This window comes from Talpa occidentalis, unplaced genomic scaffold, assembly GCF_014898055.3.
Source record: "Talpa occidentalis isolate TD23 unplaced genomic scaffold, MPIMG_talOcc4v2.1 talOcc4.10, whole genome shotgun sequence".
NCBI lineage: Eukaryota > Metazoa > Chordata > Mammalia > Eulipotyphla > Talpidae > Talpa > Talpa occidentalis.
In genome coordinates, this window is record NW_023600993.1 from 39,400,479 (window position 1) to 39,419,944 (window position 19,466).

The 19,466-nt window shown below is 38.3% G+C and overlaps 1 protein-coding gene across 4 annotated transcripts in view; it reads right to left on the reverse strand.

The window, feature by feature from the left end:
* The window catches only part of ERC2 (ELKS/RAB6-interacting/CAST family member 2), an 847,094-nt gene that overhangs the window by 238,107 nt on the left and 589,521 nt on the right, over positions 1-19,466 (reverse strand). The gene's annotated exons all lie outside the window — the stretch shown is intronic.

Sequence of the window (19,466 nt, forward strand, 5' to 3'; positions counted from 1 at the left end):
TTTCTCACTTTCTGCCCTCAAAGGTTTCAAAGGTTGAGGTAATTCTTTCTCCACAATATCTAACTATTATCCAATTGCACTGAAAACCAACGGAGAGACAATTTATCCAGTCCTTAGGACAACCTATACAAGTTGGATGGGGAGGTGGGGGACTAGAAGCACAGAGGTGAGAGAGCACAGTCCCTTAATGAGGGTCCCCAGACCTGGAAAATCACTTAGTGAGAAACTTCCTGGTGAGCAGACCCCAACTGACACTGATTACCACTCCCCAAAATACCGACCTGTTGACTGATTGCTCTGAGGTCAAACCATCTATCTCCTCCGACAGCGTTGAAGCTCACCAGCCCCACTGAGCAACAAAAGAGCCCCTCCCTTTAGATTTGAACTTCAAGTCACAGGACATAAGGCAAGAGTCAAGAAGAAGGGAGCTGCAATACTCTTAAAAAGATTTTCTAAAGCCTCATTGATGAGAGCCCCAGCCCCACCACCCCCAAAGCATCCTTGGGAATGGTGACGTACTCATGGGTGGCAGCAAAAAGAACAGTCTAATGTCAACCATTGCCTTAATCGTCACCATATCTGATGGGAATTTACTATGGAAAATTAATGTGCTAGGTGTTATGAACATTCAGCAATGGATAAGTCTTACAGATTCTTTTGGTAAAAGAAACAAATGCACATGATCAATGATTCCATTGTTAGGATGGAGGATAAGTACTTTTCAAAAGGAAAGACAAACCCCCATCCATGCAGATGAAAGAAGACCAGAGGGAATTCCCCAGATGTTCCTCAAATACACCCTAATTATAATAATATTCAGCAATTAAATGAGTACTTTCTAGGCTTGAATGTCTTGGGCCAATAAAACGAAAAAATATTTTTGAAAACAACAAAAAGCCTGATAATCTAATTAAACTATTAAGTTAAATAAGGCTTTATTTAATTTGTTTGCTGTATGCATATGCAAGGTATAAGTAAAGCATATTGTTTCATTTAGTCCTCTCCAATTACACTCCAAGGGGAAAGTTATTATTATTCCTATTGTGAAGTTGAATAAAGTGAGTCTGTGAGACCTAAGTAGATTGCCCAGAGTCACATTGCTCTTAAATGGTTGAACTGGAAATTGAATCAAAGTCTGTGTGACTTGGACATTTCACTAATATGCTTGGTTGCAGGAAGGAAGGAGTGTCCCTTTGGTGTAGGGTGATAGGGTAGGCTTCTCAGAGAGTAGGGATAACAGCTAGACGTGAAGAAGGGATGCACAGCAAAGGCCCTGGAAGGAAGAGGGGTTTCCAGATGGGGATAAAACTCTGAGGAAAAGCTAAGAGGATTCAGTCATTTAAAATTAATTCTCTCTTGCTTATGCCTATTTCCAGCTGTGTAACTTCCAAGAATGTTAATGTACAACCAAGGAAAAAGTATGGCCAAGTTAAATAATTCCTAAGTGCCAAGTCGAAGACTAGTCCTGGCTCGTGCTGAGGTTTTCACACATGTACACACTTATATGTGCACAAGTGCATATACACTCATGGGCACACACATGAGGAAACAAATATTGTGGGAATAAAAGATTGCCAATGCCCTTCCCAGGTACTAGCCTTTTATTCTGAAATTAAGTAATGTCTTTCCTACTTCTTGCTATTAAAATGCCCTTTCATCAAATGATGGTAATAATAGCTAACGTACTGATGTTACAGGACAAGGAGAGGGACACCCCAGAACCCCAAACCTGCCTGTTCTAAATAGGTTCTGCCATCCGCCGCATCAAGACATATAAGACCTTTAATGGAAAGGAAATTTAATATATTTAATGTGCAACAAAGAGGAAGAATAAAGTTTCCAAATCTAGCACCCGAAGTTACTCATCCCCTCATGGGTAAATGCCCAGCCAAACAGGGTTGGCCCAAAGCAGGGCCACTGAGGCTTGAAAGCCTGCCACAAGTCTGAAGCACCTTTTGGTGGGGATCCATAGAAAAGGGTCAGAAACAGCCAGGCAAGTTTGGGAGGAAAAGGGCAAAATCAAAATCAAGATAAACACTTCCACTGTTAACCTCCCCACGGGGCTCTCACCCACATCTGTTTCAACCAGTCCAGGAACAAAAAGCAAGTATAGCTTCTTCACATGTCTCTCTGCTCCATGTGCCCCCTCCAGTTCTCCTTCTTGCTCTTCATCCTGCGTCCTTCCTTCTTCAGTCTCCTCTCCAGCTTCTTCTCTTCCCTGATCAGCTTCCCCCTACCTTGGGTGGAGCCAGGAACCTGAGCTTCCCCCTTTTCTTGGGGACCACCCTGTTACACAAATAGCCTAATTTAATTCAATAATTATCAAGCTTTCTATTGTTTTCAAAAATATTTTTTCATATGATAGATCCAGGACATTCAAGTCTAGAAAGTACTCCTTTGCGGAATATAATTATAATTAGGGCGTTCTCTTTGGTCTTCTTTCTCTGCATAATCGGGTGCTTGTCTTTTCTTCTGAAGAGCTCTTTGATGTTTCTCTAATATTGCTGAGGCTTCCAAGCAGGCTCCCTTTTAAACACCATGTTGAGGGCCTCCCCGGTGGTGCAGCGGGTTGAGCACTGCACTGAGAAGCTGTCTGCAGCCTCTGCAGTGCAGATTCAATTCCCAGCTGTCCAGGGGATTCTCACATGGCGTGGCATACCTCTCTTGTCTCGCCCACTGCTCTCCTCAGCAATGTCTTTGGTCTGTCTGCCTATTCTGCTCCCCGCTTGGTCTCTTGTGAATCCTCTCACCCTCCGGTGCCTCTGACTGTACCCCAGTTCTTGTATAAATAAATAAATCTTTAAAAAAAAGAACAAGTTGAACCAAGATTATTCTTACTAGGTGACTGGTTTTTTGTTTTTTTTTCTTTGACAAAAGAGAAGTCTGTTTCAGATATTGTACTTTTAATACATTGGTGGAGAATAATCTTTTATTTCACAAACAGGACCTGTCAGGCATAAGGTCCAGGTCATTTTGCCTCAGTTACCAGAGAAGGAAAAAAAGCTGAGTTGGCCAAAATCAACCCTTAGGAAAACGACAGGTAAATCTGGGAACAGGGTCCAGAGTAAAATAAGACATACTCTACCTCTCCTTTCATTGTTCATTTTGTTGGGTTTTTGACGCAATATTTATATGAGGAGAACCTATGAATATAAAAATAATCTTGTGTTTGAGCAGACTTGGGCACACGGTAGTTCTTCTAATTAGTAGAATATTACAACTAGAGTTAGTTGTAACTGTTAGCATGAATAAAAATGAAATTTTGCTCTTGGGTGACCCTAAGTTTTGAACTAATATTTTAAGTAAATAAAGCTAATGCTGATTTAATAATAGGGAGAACTCTATGAGTGAGAACATCTGGTATTTTTCTTTTTCTTTCTGGCTTATTTTGCTGAGCATGATCCCTTCCAGCACCATCCATGTTGCTGCAAATTGCATGAGTTTATCTTTTTTGATTGCTGAGTATTATTCCATTGTGTATATATACCACATCTTCTTGATCCAGCCATCTATTTTTGGGCATTTGGGTTGTTTCCAAAGCTTAGCTATTGTAAATAATGCTACTATAAACATAGGGGTGCAGGTGCCCTTTTGAATTAACCTAAATAAGAGACCAGGAAAAAGAATAACTATAATAAAGAAAAAATCAAAATCAATAAGCAACTATAAACCAGAGACATACTACAGGGGGGAGGGGGGAGAAGAGGGATTGGGGTTAAAATAAGGGGGGTGCAATTGTATGGGGAACATAACCAAGATGAAAATGCATACATTGTGCAAAAATGAAAAATGATGTAAGAAATATATAAAAAATTTTAAAAACCTGATTAATCAAAAAATAATAATATTAGGAACAACTCTGTCCAAGTCACAGCTTTAAGACAATAGCAGAGGTTGCCTTATTCCTATCTCTGAAGGTACCAGGACAAAAAACAGACTACATCAAGCAATTCCAAAAGAAAGAATTTCAACAAAGGATAATTGACATGGCGAAACACAAGGTTTGCTGAGGTTTCTATGAATTATAAGCAACAGAAACTTATTTTGGCTAACTTAGTAAAGAAAGGAAATATTAGATCAAGGTAAAAATAAAAGAGTAAGTGGGCTTTAGGAGGTCAATGAGAAAGTTGCTCTTGGACACTAATAGCAGGAAATCCCAAATCTTTCTTGGGAAGATCTATCATTTATATAGCAACTCTGTTACAACTTTCAGCCTTAATGGGAAAAGAGTGATGTTTGACCTTCCTGGATAGAAAATGGATTGGTGTAATCCCAGTCAATCAGCTATGCCTGGGGTCCCCATCTGTGAGGACTGACTCTAAATTCCAGGCCACATTGAAAAGATGATAACTATTATTTGAGGAGCACCCTAATTGACAATTACTCTAATGATTATAAAGCATAAAGGTCTGATTCAGGACTGTGCTGGAACCAACTGCTACTAGCTAGTGAAAGTCAATGATGAGCATCTCTTCCCACTCCATGGCTATCTGTCTGTACCTCACTGATGCTAACAGTATTTACACCATGGAAATTGGTAAACACTACTTTTCAGGGCTCTTTTTGTTTTTGTTTTCCCCCATTGACCTGGTTTATGAGCAAACCATTGGCCTAGTTCAAGATTATTAATAACTTTGCCAAGACTACTATACTCCCCCAGACACTAGCGTATATGACCATAGTTCCCATAATAGGAAATATACAGCTAACATTCACCAGCACTTTTCCTATACCAAACATATTTTCTGTATAGTGCTGTAGCACTATAATTCTATACTGTACACTATACTATTCCAACCCCTTTATGTGTGTTGACTCATTCAATCTGCACATCTAAAGAAGCAGATGCTATTATTTCCCCAATTGACAGATAAGAAAATAGAGGGAGAGAGAGAGGGATGAACGAACCTGCTTAATTCACTGGGCTAATAAATTGCAAAGCGGAGATTCGATCTCAGGCAGTCTATAATTTAATAAGTTCTTAAAATAAAATGGACAATGTATAGCTGTTTTTCTGAATTTTGATACCCTTAGCACAGAAAAAATAGACAACCCAACTGCTTTGAACCCAGGGAGAATTCGGCTGAATTCTAACAGGTGGATCACCTTTTAAGCACAACGTTACTGTCAGTGGAGCAGCCTAGGACAGCTCTGAATACCTAGTGCTTGGATATTCATTCTTTCATTATCTGGAATGCCCATGGACTAAAGTCAAATCAAACAACTGCTACAAACCCTCAGAGAATAGAGCAATTTACAAGGAACAGTGCCAAAAATCCCCAAGTGAGTGCCAGCAGCATTTTAGCACCCAGTAGGCTGTGGCTTTTACATAGATGTTCCTGAATGGCACTGCAGGATGAGTCTGTAACCCTAACGTAATAGTGCATAGTCTGAACCTTCAACCTGAAACAGTGTTTAAACAGTGCAAAGTATTCTAGGGGACAATGCCTGAGGTAGAGGACAGGTCACTGTTGATGGGTTCTCATCTGCACATGAAATTGCAACACCACTCAGGCTCAGGGTCCAATACAGAATTACTTAACAAACAAGAGATGGGAAAAGGAGTTTTTGAGGCCATAAGCTGCCGGCTATCTCACCTTAAATAATGTTTGCAGTCCCAGAACCCCAAACAAAGGCTGCTCATGGAAGATGAGGTGATCCTGCCCATAGCAGCAGTCTTAAGGCTGGGCCAGACACTGGACCAGATAGCAATGGACTCAACAGCACCAGCATGTAGTGCTGGAGAACCAGAGGCTGTGGTCAGCTCTTTGAGAGGCTGGGCCAATCTGACGGTGCTCCTTGCAGAAGATGTCAGAGGCAGTGTTGGAGGCAGGTGCAGTGGCCAAGTGTCTGTGAACATCTACAGAAGTGTTGAAGTCTAGAAGTCACCAAGTCTATGAATTCTATGATGGTCTGGTGAATTCCATGGGGGTCAACTGTTCTGTGATGCTCTCTTCAGAGACTAGGAGCAGAATCCTTCTTTGAAGGTGGTCTGATGAATGTTTCCTCTTCGAAAGCCAGCTGCTGACTTCTTCAAAGGTGGTCCAACAAAACCTTCTTCTCCAAAGGCAGGCAGCAGAATAATCAAGCTGGCTATTGCTCTACCTTATGTCTCCTTCAGGGTAACCCACCCCACAAGCCTAATTATCTGACTGTACCATGTAGTACCAAATCAGCTCATTTTCCCTTTTTCAATCCAAAAAATTAATGAAGTGGGCTTGAACCTGATTGTTCCATCTAGCTCACACCTGATTGGTTCATTTTTGAATCTTAGAGCCAGATATAAAAGGAGAAAAAGCCCAGCCCAGGTGGGATTCAGGTCAGAGTAGGCTGGTGGCCCTGTTGGTTCCAAGACGCCATGGCCAGCGTCAGCATGGATGGGGCTGGGAGAGGGGGAACATCCATAGGCAATGGCGTTTCATGCATCTTAGCTGTGAGGCTTGTAAAATGAAAATGATGTCACCTACCCTCCCAAGCTCACTAAGAGGTTCAAGTGAGATGACCCAGAGGAAACCATCCAGTAAACCACAAAATCTCACAAAGAGGGAGCGCTTTGCTTTTAATAGTACTGCTATCACATAGCCATGGCTTCTAACACCTAAACAGCAAAACTGCAGATTGATTCATCTCCAACAACATCTGGTATGGACCCACTAGGCAGTAGCCAATGCTTCTCTCAGTTAAACCAAGTTTGTCAAGTCAGTGTAAAACTAACAGTTCAAATGATTGATGGAAGTTTCAACTTAGATAAAAGTAAGTCTTTGAAGGGGAGTAAGTATCTGGAGGAAATAAATGACTTTTTATTTTCCAATGATTTCTTGAGAGAAGAAATAGGTAAGAAAGACAATAGCCATTTCTAAAAAGACTTTAAAAATTATTAATTTTTCTAATTAACTGAAGAGTGAGGGAATGTTTGTCGAATGAATAAATGGGATTTCACATATCTGGATTCAAACCCAATTCTACAGCAATGTCATCTGCGTAGTTTGGCGGGGGAGGTTAAATCTCTGATCCTCAATTTTGTTCATCCCTTAGATGAGAATAATACTCTCAGAGTATTATATGAGATAAAATTTGCAAACCATTTAGTATATTTAGTCAGGTCCAAGCAGTATTGCTATTATAAATGCATGTTATGGTTATCATTACTATTGTTATTAGTTTAGTTCATTAACTATCATTATCAGCTATAAGATAAATATGTTCAAGTCACCATTGCTGAAGGATTAATGCAAATATTCCCAGCTCATAGAGACAAACATCTAAAAAAAAAAAAACACTGTTTAAAAAATATTCTTTTTAAAAGTAAAATTGAATAACAATATCCTCAGTTTTCTGTATTTGTATCCAGAGGTTTAATATATTCCTAGTGTTTACTATGGTATCACAGTTACACAGCCACTGCTTACACAAATGTAATTAAAGAATGAAAATAAAATTATCTAAGTACAAAAAGGAAAACTGTATTATAAAATTGAGTGTCCATGACAACATGTCCACTATAGACTTTGGTTTCTTTTTTTTTAGTCACTTAGCAAGACTCTTTTGAATATTCAAATCCAATATTTCAATGACTCTTCAGAGCCACAAAGATTTCTGTAAAGGATTAAAGTAGCAAAGCGTCATTAAGGATGCAAATTTAATTCACTCTGAAAGAAAAAAAATCTGTATGTCTGTGACAGCCGCTTGTTCTTACATAAATAATTTAAAAATTTTCACAAAATTATAAGAGGAAAGATACTACTGATGATTAGGGCAAATGAAAGTTCTATCAATTTATTTGTAGTTTCTCTTTGAGGCACAAATAGACATAGGTACTAAATGTCTTTCTTTGTCTTGTTAAAGAAGTTCAGAATTCTTTAGGGTTTTCTTCCCTAACCAACTCAATAGCAGCCTGACAATTCTTCAATTTTTTGCTCAAATTGAATTATTTTCCTTTCTAGCTTTATATATATATTCTATTATATATAATATATTCTAACTCCATATATAGAGAGAGACAAGTATCTTTCTCTCACTCTCTCTCTCTCTATATATAATATAATATAACAAAATAACCATACTGTATTCTTAAGTGATATCTGCATTCTTTAAGTTATTCCTTAGTTTAAAAAAAGAAAGCATGGAGAAGACATAACAATTACCCTGACATGAAAATAAAAATCTGTCTCTTTTTAAATACTTTTTAAAAACTATGAATAAAATGTTCATAATTTTAATGATTGGCTATTAATCTTTTTTTTTTCCTACTTAACCATTTCCTCAAAGATCCATCTGCACCTTCACTTATTTATTTTCACATAAAGACAGCTTATAATTTGCTTATCCCAAATTTGAAATACTAGTTTGTCTGTAAATATGGAAGCCTAAAAGTCTGGGTAATTGGTGCTTTTAGCCGCCCACTTAATCTTGCTTAAATTACCAGCATTCACAATGAGGAATGACCACCAGGATGGCAAATGCAGGGGACGAGGTTAATAAAGATTATTGTCAGGAATCTGAGCATTATTCCAAATCACGGGAACCAAGGAGTCACAAATTAAGAGCACTTGTTAACTAGAAGCGAGGTGACGGCCAGCTGCAGTAGTTAAGACATTATTGCTTCTGTAAACGCTAAATTCAAGTATAAAGTAGACATGTAATCTTCAACTCCCCGAACACCCCAATTTGGCCACTAAAGATGCTGTTTTACATTTCCAAACATTTTCCCCTGTCACTACTTTTTATACTTCAGTTCTCAGGTTGTAAGTATTTGTTACTTGCAAAGCAGCCCCCTTTGAACACTGAATCACGGGAGGCATTTGTAACTAACTGCCAATGCCGCCTGCCAAACAAAAACTCCCTGCTGGTGACATGACCACCTAGTGACCTCTAAAAATGTTGTAACAATGTGAAAAATAGCTCCCTCTTGTAGGAAACAGCAATTTTTTAAATTAAATGTACATCGAACGTTCCCTTATATACAGATAAATGGTGTTCAGAGTCACCTTCTCTGTTTCCAATTTCAATCTTTTGAAACCCAGCCCAAACCTAAATAAATAAACGTTGATACTAAGAAGAAACTAAGAGCTCAAGAGCCTTGTGATTTTGCAAACAGCTTTTTTCCATTTTCGAAAATCTAAACTCTGGGCCAGACACAGAACAGGTAATGAAAAGGAACAGGCTTGGCAGTCCCTCTGTGGTTCTAAGCTGAAAAATACGTCAGGCAGAAATAAGTGGCTATAATTTGGCAGGCTTAATGTCTTTAAAAGTTTGCAGCTTGCTAGAGGAAAAAAAAAATTTAAACAGTTATAGCATTTACAAATTGAAACACAATCACTAAGCTAAAAAGCTACCTTGAAATAATTTCATTATCCTCAGACTTTTAAACATATTTTTATCATCTTCAAGTATTTTTGCATTTGCCTAATAGGGGGCATTGACAGTTATAGAAACTGGGGGCATCATGTTAGCATTTTTGATGCTAACATGATCTTAGGTGCCTGTAATTTTGGTGAATTTGGTTTATGCCATTTGACAGCAAAATATTCAAGGCTAGTCTCACTTTAAAAGGTGCAATGGAGCTTCCCATACATGCCCAATGGGACACAAAAATGGGAAATTGAACTCGACAGTAAGTATTTTTGAGGCTGTGGATCACTGTTTTTCCGGTTAGCTTATCTTTCTAAAATTTCAAAATTAAAAGTCTCCAAGCACCAGAGGTAAGACATGTCAAAGGCTGTTGGAATTTAATCTATCTGCTGTTCTTCCTGACATCTCCTTCCAATGAATGGTTTCCAAACACCGGCCCAAGCCACACTGAATCAGCTTGAAAACAAAGTAGCACCAGCAACTGTTTGTTTCCAAGCCATTAACATGCCTGTAAGATCATTTGTTTTAGAAATAGTCAGTCCTTTTTGTCTCTTTGGAAAATTCTGATGTATCACACTATACCCTCCCACCCCCACCAAGGCAAAGGAACCCACCTCAGGGTCCTTCTCTCGGAGAATGAAACTTACAGTTGGGCCTCACTGGTGGCGCAAGGGGTTAAGACAACTTATGAAGCTACCCACAGCCACTGCAGCATGAGTTCAATCCCTGGCCAGGGAGCTATCCACATGGCACAGCAGACCTCTCCTGTCTCATCCACTGCTCCCCTCATCAGTGTACCTTGGTCAATCTGCCTGTTCTGTTCCCCACTCTGTCTCTGGTGAATCCTCTCACCCCACCCCCCGCACCTCTGGCATGTACCCCAGTTCTTGTATGCATAAATAAATAAATCTTTAAAAAAATGAAACTTACAGTTAACTCTGATTTTTTAAAAAATAAGATACATGGGAGAAAAAAATGTCACCCAAATTCATGTTAAAGTATACTTTCACCTTTTCAAATTTTAGCTTAAAGCCTACTTTGTTAATACATGAACATACCAAACACAAATCTCTTTTGGTGAAAGTGTTGCACACTGAACTCAAAAGAATTCCTCTTGCAACTAAAATAAATCTTGGCAATCAGTAAAGAACATCAAATGCTATTAGTGTATAACATAGTGACTTATTGCTATTTCCAGTTAAAGAGTTTCTTCTTATTTTCCTTAGCTTTAATTAGCAATTCTATAATATGTAAGTTGTTCTGGAAGACTTATCTCCTACAAAAGAGCACAGTGGTATTACTGAGCACAAAGCGAATTTGAATTTTTAAAGAAATTTAAGGAAGCAAAGGCCCTCTTTCCATAGTGACCTTTCTATATCAGGCTTTTCTACCTGCCACTGTTAATCTAAACTCAAGGGATAATTATAATTATGCATTTATAGTCAGTATAATAACATTTCTTTGGTGTATCCACATTAAATTTCTAGTACTCAACCCACAAAAAATGATAATATCATAATATTCAGTCTAATAATAAAGTGCCCTACTTTCTGTATCTGTGAAAGGAATCTAATAATAATTATCTCAGGTTGATGTGGAAAATCAATGACTGTGTATAAGGGACTTAGCACAGTGCCTGGCCCATGGTAGCAAGCAATAGCAACTGCAGTAGGAAAAGGAGAGATTCTATACCCGTAAGTATTATGCATTTGCACAAATAGACTATTGCCATTTAGGTAAACATGAGTTATTTATCAAACAGTTTACAATTTAAGAAATGTAAGCTTACATTTTTACAATGAAAGTACATTATTTACAATATAAGAAATTAAATCCGTTCTTAATGTTTTTTTTTTTTTTATTTTAGGCTCAGGTAGTATTTCTCTTTTGTAAAGACAAGTCTAAAAAGATATTTATGATACACATGCATACATTTATGCCTTTGAGTTCTTATTTTCTGTACCCATGTAACAACAGGACCATTTTCTCACTTGGAAAGAATTACACTTGGTAACTATTATAGTGACTAAAATACTCTTTTCCAGTTTTCTTGGCTATCCATTATTTCCTAGCAATTCTTTGAGTTAGCTGACTCTAGTAATCTGTTCTCCTCAAAACTTACAGTTCCATATTTTAAATTCAATCTAAAACTCTTCCATGCAAAAACCTATAACATACTAAATTATATACTTCTGAAAAATTAAGGGACTAGAATTTATAGCTGAGATAACCTAGGACTTTGAAATGTGTTAAACTGAATCTCATCACTGGTTCCCCAACTCCAAACTATACACACCAGTTACTCCATTCACATCCAGAAAGATGACAGAAACCTCTGCCTCTCTTCATTTTTTCTCTTTTCCTAGAAATCCATTATTCTCAGAACCACTTCTTTGATTAATATTGTGAAAGTCAAGGAACCAATTAATGAGGAGTTTCCAGAAAACCTTCCCAGTCCCCAGTGGCCCTGTATATCCTTAGGAATCTTTGGATGTTTAAAATCTCTTGTCCTCATTTTACAACTTTCTGAGTTAGATTTTTTTGTGTCCTAGGACATCACTAGCCTGCACACTGAGGGCTGGTATTAGATAAGGTGGGTCATGTCTGTAGCCAAAGGAAATTCAGCCATTTAATCTAAGCAACTGTGGATATTGGATCTTTCTACTCTTCTTACTACACATTAAAAGTCAAACCAACTCTCTTGCAAAAGCTCAAACTATATAACATTTTCCATGAGGTTACAGTGAGTTTATGTCAATGAAGGTGAATGGATCTCTATGAACAAATAAAACTTAAGTATATTGAAAGACTCCATTTTGGAAATTCAAAACACTTAGGCTTGCCAAGGTGAGGGCTAACCACTAAATTCCACCAGATAAGATGGGTTTTCCTTTTTCTTTTTATATTATAGACTCTGACTAATTCATGTTATTTTTAGTTTCTTGCAGTGGAATTTCTAATTGGAATAAAATTTTACTCCCTAACAATTAAGCCAAACCTCTTTAAAAGCAATTCAGCTTTACAACTTTTAAGGCTCCCCAGTTTGCCTATCAGTGGAATTCCTCCTTTTGTACCAGTTCAACGGAGCGTAAATTAAAGCAAATTGTGAGCCATAATCTAAAGGAATTAAGAGAGCCCCCGAATTGGTATATTGCTGTGCATTTTCATTTTGAAAACTGCAATCATATTACAATTTTAAGAAGTGCTTTTTAAATTTTTTTATGAATATGAGATGACCACTTTCACAGTTGACTTAAATCACTCAAGTCTTACTCCATCTTTTTGACATTTGCACAAGAAGTGTTCACTATTGTCTCCTCCCCCCTCACTAGGAGTCAGACCAGCTGGGACATTTTAAGTCTCTTTCATTAAAAAAAAAAAAGGTTAAGGTCAAAATAAGTAGATAAACATGGTAGTTTCTTTTCTCAATACTTAAGGATGAAAGACAAAACAACAAAAATGTAACATTAAAATTCACTAAATGTAAGATGAAGATTGTTTTTTTTCCCCCTTACAACATAATCATGCAGGAAAAAAAGGTTTTGGAAAACAGCAGATTTTACCTTTAGTAAATCTAGTCTTTTAAATGAAACCAGTAGTTAATTTTACAGCTGCACATTCCTTAAATTTATGTTTCCAATTATCTGAATGACTGACACTTTCAAGTTTTATAGTTGATCTTGAAGAGTAGTGCACTTAAACTAACATGAAGAATATTTTTACACACAAGAAAAATAGTAATTAAATTGTGCTTCAATGAGTTCATCGTTGTACTTTTAAATTTTAGCATTTCGGTAGAAGGCTCTTTAAAAATTAGTAAATTCCATCAATGTGACTTTTCATAACACAAACTTTGTTATTGGGCTTAACCTTTTTACCTACAAAAGTCAGCCTCCCTCCCTGATGCTGAGGCCCTACCAAACAGTAGTCCAGTGTCAAGGTTATCACATGAAAACAGACTGGAGGTTTCAGCCTCATCCTTTTCCAATGACTGAAAAAGGCACCCATGAAGTCGACATCTGAGAGCCTGAGATATCACAGGTAAATAAGTGTGTCTCCCACCTCCAATGTCAACAAGCAGACCGGATTCTTCAGAAAAACATTCTGAAGCTGTTTTATTTTCCTATCACCTTCTTTCTTAAAGACAATAGTCTATTGTCTGTAATTAAGCAAATGCCTTAGTTAGATTTTGAAAATAGATTAAAAATAATCAAAAAATTGACCAGAGGCACTTTAAAAACCCCAGCCTAATATTTTTAATAATAGTTATATGGATCAGAAGGTTGATAATGTTGATAGTTACTGCCTGTAGGGTAAAAATTATTCTTTCACTTTGGCTCAAAAACACTTGAAATAGACTAAATACCAAAAGTTAGCTATCTAATCCAGTTGCCAGTCAATATATTCATTTCACATATACATTGGGGAGAAAAGTGAGAGAACTCTGATACACAATTACTACACCATTTCACCATTAGAGTGGTGGTGGATCACAGCAGTAGATCAAGTCAAGAAGATTGCCCGAATGACATCCCTATTAAATGCTCTTTCATATCAAATGTGGTTTCCCACTGGGTGTCTCTTGGTTTGCATGGAGGTGGTTCAGTGCATGAGAATGTGCTGTGTAAAGACAACTCTCAGATAAAATAACCCAGAAATAACTCTACAATTATTTGACACATATAATAAGCATATGGAGTCAGTTAACCAGGAATGAAATACAGCAAACGGTAGTGGGACAGGGGATGCCTTGATTTGTTTCTGGAAAAGAAGAGATATAAACCTGTGGGGAAAGAATAACGATAAACCACAAACTCCAAAAATAGTAAGTAGGCCCAGGGTGGGTCAGGACTGGCCAAAAGCGACAAGGGATGTAGCCGTAAGCATCACCATGTGCTCACTATAGGACGCAGGGTCTTTGCCAGCATTAAATGTTATCAGGATCAAATGAGATGACACAGTGACACCAATAAATCAAATGAAAGGTTGTTGATGCTGTTTTTACCGTTGCTCTTACTTCTGCTACTCCTTATCATCATCATCATTGTATTGTTACTATAGCTTAAATGTTGGCAAACTTTTTCAACAGAGGCCAAATAGTAAAAGTTTTAGACTTTATAGGTAGGGTTGCCAGAATGACAATATAAAAATACACAAACCTCGTTGAATTTGAACTTCAGATAAACAGTGAATACTTTTTTAAAGTATGTACAGGGCCTCCCCGGTGGCGCAGAGGTTGAACCCTGGGTTGCGAAGCTGCCTGCAGCCTCTGCAGGTGCCGGTTCGATCCCCGGCTGCCTGGCAAGGGTCCCACATGGCGCGCAGACCTCTCCTGCCGCCTGCTGCTCCCCTCAGCAGCGTACTTCGTCTGTCTGCCTGCTCTTCTCTCCCCTCCGGCTCTGGTGAATTCTCTCACCCTCCCACGCTTCTGACTCTATCCAGTGCTTGTATAAATAAATAAATAAATCTTAAAAAAAAAATAAAGTACGTATATGTTCCATATAATGTTTATTTTATTGTTTTTCTATGTTTTTAAATTTAATTTGAGCTTCCTGCATTTTATCTGACAATCCTACTTTTTAGGCCATGGGTTCTCTGCACAACTTCTTGACACTTCTTTTGTAGTATGACAGCAGTCATGACAATAAAAACCAAATGGGTATAGCTGTGCTCTCATAAATTTTTATTGATTAAAAGCAGATCATAAATGATGATAGGAGTTGGACCATGGGCCATAATTGCCAACCTATGCCATAGGTCAGAACTGATCTTACACTGAGTGAATAAACATAATAAAAAATGGGCTATTCTAAATATGCCGAGCCAAACTTTTTTTTTTATTTGTATAAATAGTATAAGCCTTCACACCACTGTCTGAACACGATCCCCAGGTTTTTCAACCTGCTAGTTCTCCCAAAATGCTTTTTACATCACAATTTATCAGAGAATACAGTCACTGAAAACCAGCATTTGTTATAAACATAGGTTCCAACTTCACACCAGCTACAAAAGATACAAAAGATACACAAGTGAATGAGACCCAGTCACTCATTGTAGGGTCTCCCTCACAGGTCACGAGAATCTACTTTTATAAAAGTACTATTAGAGGTTATGAATGCTGTAAGCTAGTTGGGTCAAACAATCCTTAGTCAAGGTCAGTAGAAGAAACTGTCTAAGGGATCACAGCTGGCTGGACCTGAAAGGCAGTGTGTCTCAGTCACAGGAGACATAAAACATGCACTCTGCTAGTTAACCTATCAATAAATGACAAATGAGGCAAAAACAAAACAAACAAAAAAACTCCCATAAAACTGGGGATATATAGTCAAAAAAGAAAAAGCTGTAAAAGAGGGAAGAGTAGCTGCATATTTAAATAGTTATTTTGTAAGGGAGAGGCCCAATGTATTCCATATAGTTTCAAAGTGAACTAAATTACTTCATGTAGCTTGAGACAGAAAAACCAGACTGCGATTCAGTTCAATGTAATGATTGTCCACTAGGTCAGCTAGAGTCAGGCCACAGGTAGGTTATAGTCTAGCTAAGAAGACACAGGTAAATAGTTGAACAGAACACAGGGAAAGCATTCTTGAGGAAATGGCAATCGTCAGACTTCAGGAATGACCAGTATTTTGTCAGAAGAAAGGGGAGGCAGGCAACCTGCAGGCAGGTGGGAAAGCATTGGCAACTCTCAAAGTGCAGAGAGAACTTGGCATGTAGAAGGAATAATAAGTTCGATGTGGTCAGAAAGTTGGGGAGGGGGTCAGAGAAATAACTGTCTCTCAGGGATACTGATGAGACATTCCAGGTTTAAACTCGGTATTGATTTTACACAAATGGAATGTAGCTCAACTTAAGGAAAAGGTACCTAACAATGATGGAATGTTGCCCATCTGTCAAATTCTCTGAGAGAGAGAATAGCCATCTTGAAAGAGACTGTGGAGAGAATTCTGACTCTGGGCAGGAGATTGCACTGATGATGAAGATACAGGGGATGTGTTTGGTATGGACACACCACATTCAGAAACGGACTCTGCCTGCTATCCAGTGGGTGACCCTGGGTTTCAGTTCCACCATCTTTAAAGGAGAGTGTCTTTTTGTTCTTGCAGGATTGCTGTGAAATTTAGAAATGATGGCTATCTGGTAACAAGCATGACTATCTGGCACATACATATGGCAGGTATACAGTGAATAGTAATTTTTAAATTATGGCTATTTTCAAACATACAAAAAAGAAAAAGAGAGGAGAATCATGTAACAAACACCTATAAGTCCATTACCAAGACAACAGATGTGCTATGATTTTTCATCTTTTACTGAAATATTTGAAAGTTGGACATCAAGTCATTTTATCCCTAAATATGTAAGCATGTGTTTCTAAAAATATAAGAACTTTTCCAAAAATAACAGCACCTAATAAAATAAAGGATGATATTATAGGTATTTTAAAATTGTTTTATTTTTATGATAGTTTTGTGAACACGATTTTAATGAATTCACTAACTCACATATTCAACCTTACACCTTTCACACCTCTGAAGTCTCCAAGACAAGTTTTCAAACACTAAAATTGTCAGAAATATTTTCTCTGTTTCCCTTACCATATTTTAGTTCATAATAAAATTTTGCAATTCTTAGTTTTGAGCCCTAAATTCTACAAATTTAGAAAAGTGTTTTCGTCTCTGAAGATAGTTTAACTGAAATCATGTCTCTGCAACAACTGTAACAGAGTATGGAGAATATTTGTAATTATTGTTTCCATTATAAGCAATTTATTTTCCTTTTTAGACAATTTCCATTTCCAGGAGCACACAGACCACTCCCTCCTTCTTGCCTTCATTAACCCTGTAAGAGACTGATGGTTGCATATGCGGTGCCACTTGCATTGCATTTATTTGTTAAAAGACTCTTTTCCCCTCAACTGCTCACACAGGGTCTGTGCACGTCACAGCTTCTGATACCTTTTCCAGAGCCTGGCGGATGCTAAGCCTACAGTAAGGTTGGTTAATGAGTGCACGAAGAGAAAGATGCCTTACAGCTCTGCTAATGCAGTTATTTGGCTCATCAAGTCTTTCTTTCCTAGACAGAGCAAAAAGTAAAGTTCTGCTCGGGTCAGATGATACAGTTTTATGAACAGTCTGACCTCATGGATTCTGAATTAATAACATTTTCTGATAGCTTCTTAGGCACCCTAAGACAGTTTGGCAATCACTGAATGAATCTCTACTCGCTTATATATGTTTGTCTCCTGGGGATTCATCTGCCAGCCAACCAACACCCAATAAAAATCTAGAGACCTAAGGATAGAGATGTGGGGCCTTCATTCTCCTATCTCTAATGAGGGGGTTACCTCACTGTACATAGTGGTATGTCGCCACGAACAAAGGAGCACAGTCAGGCAGGCCTGTTTTTGGTGGGTCTTTTTTCTCTGTTTGGCAACATAGAGAGTCAGAATTCAGCTGCCAAATTCTAGAGCCCTTCATCTCTGTGCCAAACTGTCAATTTCAAGAGTGACCTATTAGAACAATTTCTAGGAGAAGGATTTTAATCCAACTCAAGATAGCTTCTTAGAAGTTGTCAGTGTTCTACTGGTTCTTCTAATGCACATAAAAAAAAGCCTTAATCAGGTCTCCCTACAAGTCCACAGGATTTATTTCTCCCTCCCCACCATATAATACACACACACACACACACACACGTATACATATATACATGTGTGTGTATGTATGTATCATTATATAGAGAGATTGAATGAAGCTAAATTTTCTAAAATAGAGAATTTAGACCAGGACACATAATGTAACCATAATATCCTCATAAATCAAATTATGCAAAACACATGCAATTACCCACATTACCTGCTTGAATAAAAAGAGACTTTTCTCTCAAAACATGAGAACAATCTGAAATCTACTTTTCTTAGCAGATTAAGTTGCCCATCCATCTCCAGCCATTGGTACTTGTTCAAACTGGTGTAATGGTTCTGTAAAAGCTGATCCTAAAAGGTCCCCAAATTCATATTTAATCTACAGATAAATGCAGCAATCAATCTTTCCCGGCATGTAAGAGAGCTATTGTATTTCACTCAATGACATAGCATATACAGCTATTGTTATGGCTTTCTGCCCTAATGACTCAAAATGAACCTTCTTAGACAATCTAAATTGAAAAAGGCATTCTCAAGGTGGTAATGAACATCAGAGAGTGGTCATTACTTGGTTTAGGGAGCATTGTCACTGGAATGATTGCATCATTCCACAAAGCACGGCAAAGGCTGCTTAAAAGAAGGGTGCAGAGTAGACGTGAAGCCTGAGGAAATCTGTGCACCTGCCCATAGCTGCAGAGCTGCTATTTCTTGCTGCTCAGGTGAATGAGACTTTATTCTGTTGAATAAAATGATCAAGTGAACACACTGTCCCTGTTTTACTTTTCATTAATCTTAGAGAAAAAAAAAACTTAATAGAGCTAGTGTGACAAGTCAGTAGAAATACATAAGGTTTTTTTTCTAGTAAGCTGACTCCAGGTTAGCCTCCAAACTGGAGGAGGGCTCAAGCTCAGAAACCCACACAGGTGTGCCCAGGTTTTGCATTCTAGAACACTGCTGGGGTCTGCCAGGAAGGGAGGCTGATTTCAGGAACCTGGCACACACAGCAGCATTAACACCAAGATCTTTGAAGGCTGGGTCAGGAGGTGGTGGTGCATCTGCTCCATTTAAAGATTAGAACATGCCTCTGGGTGCCCCCACCAGGAAAGGGAACAAAACCCAAACAAAGAGTTTTTGGGTGGATGGTTTTAATTGAGAGCTCTCCTGATTTCAGACTTGGAAATGACTCAAAAAGGTCAGGTGGGGTTGGCATTTCAAGTGCATTTGGAGGGATCCAGACGGGAGGTCCCCCCAGGTACAAGCACTGAGGACAGGGGGGTGAGCACTGAGCAGAGCTTGGGGGTTGAGAACCCACACAGCAAGGTGTCTTAGGAGGCAATGCTCACCCTTGGCCCCACCTCTTATGTCTGGCATGGATTGGGAGAGGTAGATGAGACCCCCAGGCACACTGGATTTGATTACCTACAGAACTCTGGGGCTATAGTCCAGAACTCATTTTCTCTGACGGTCTAAC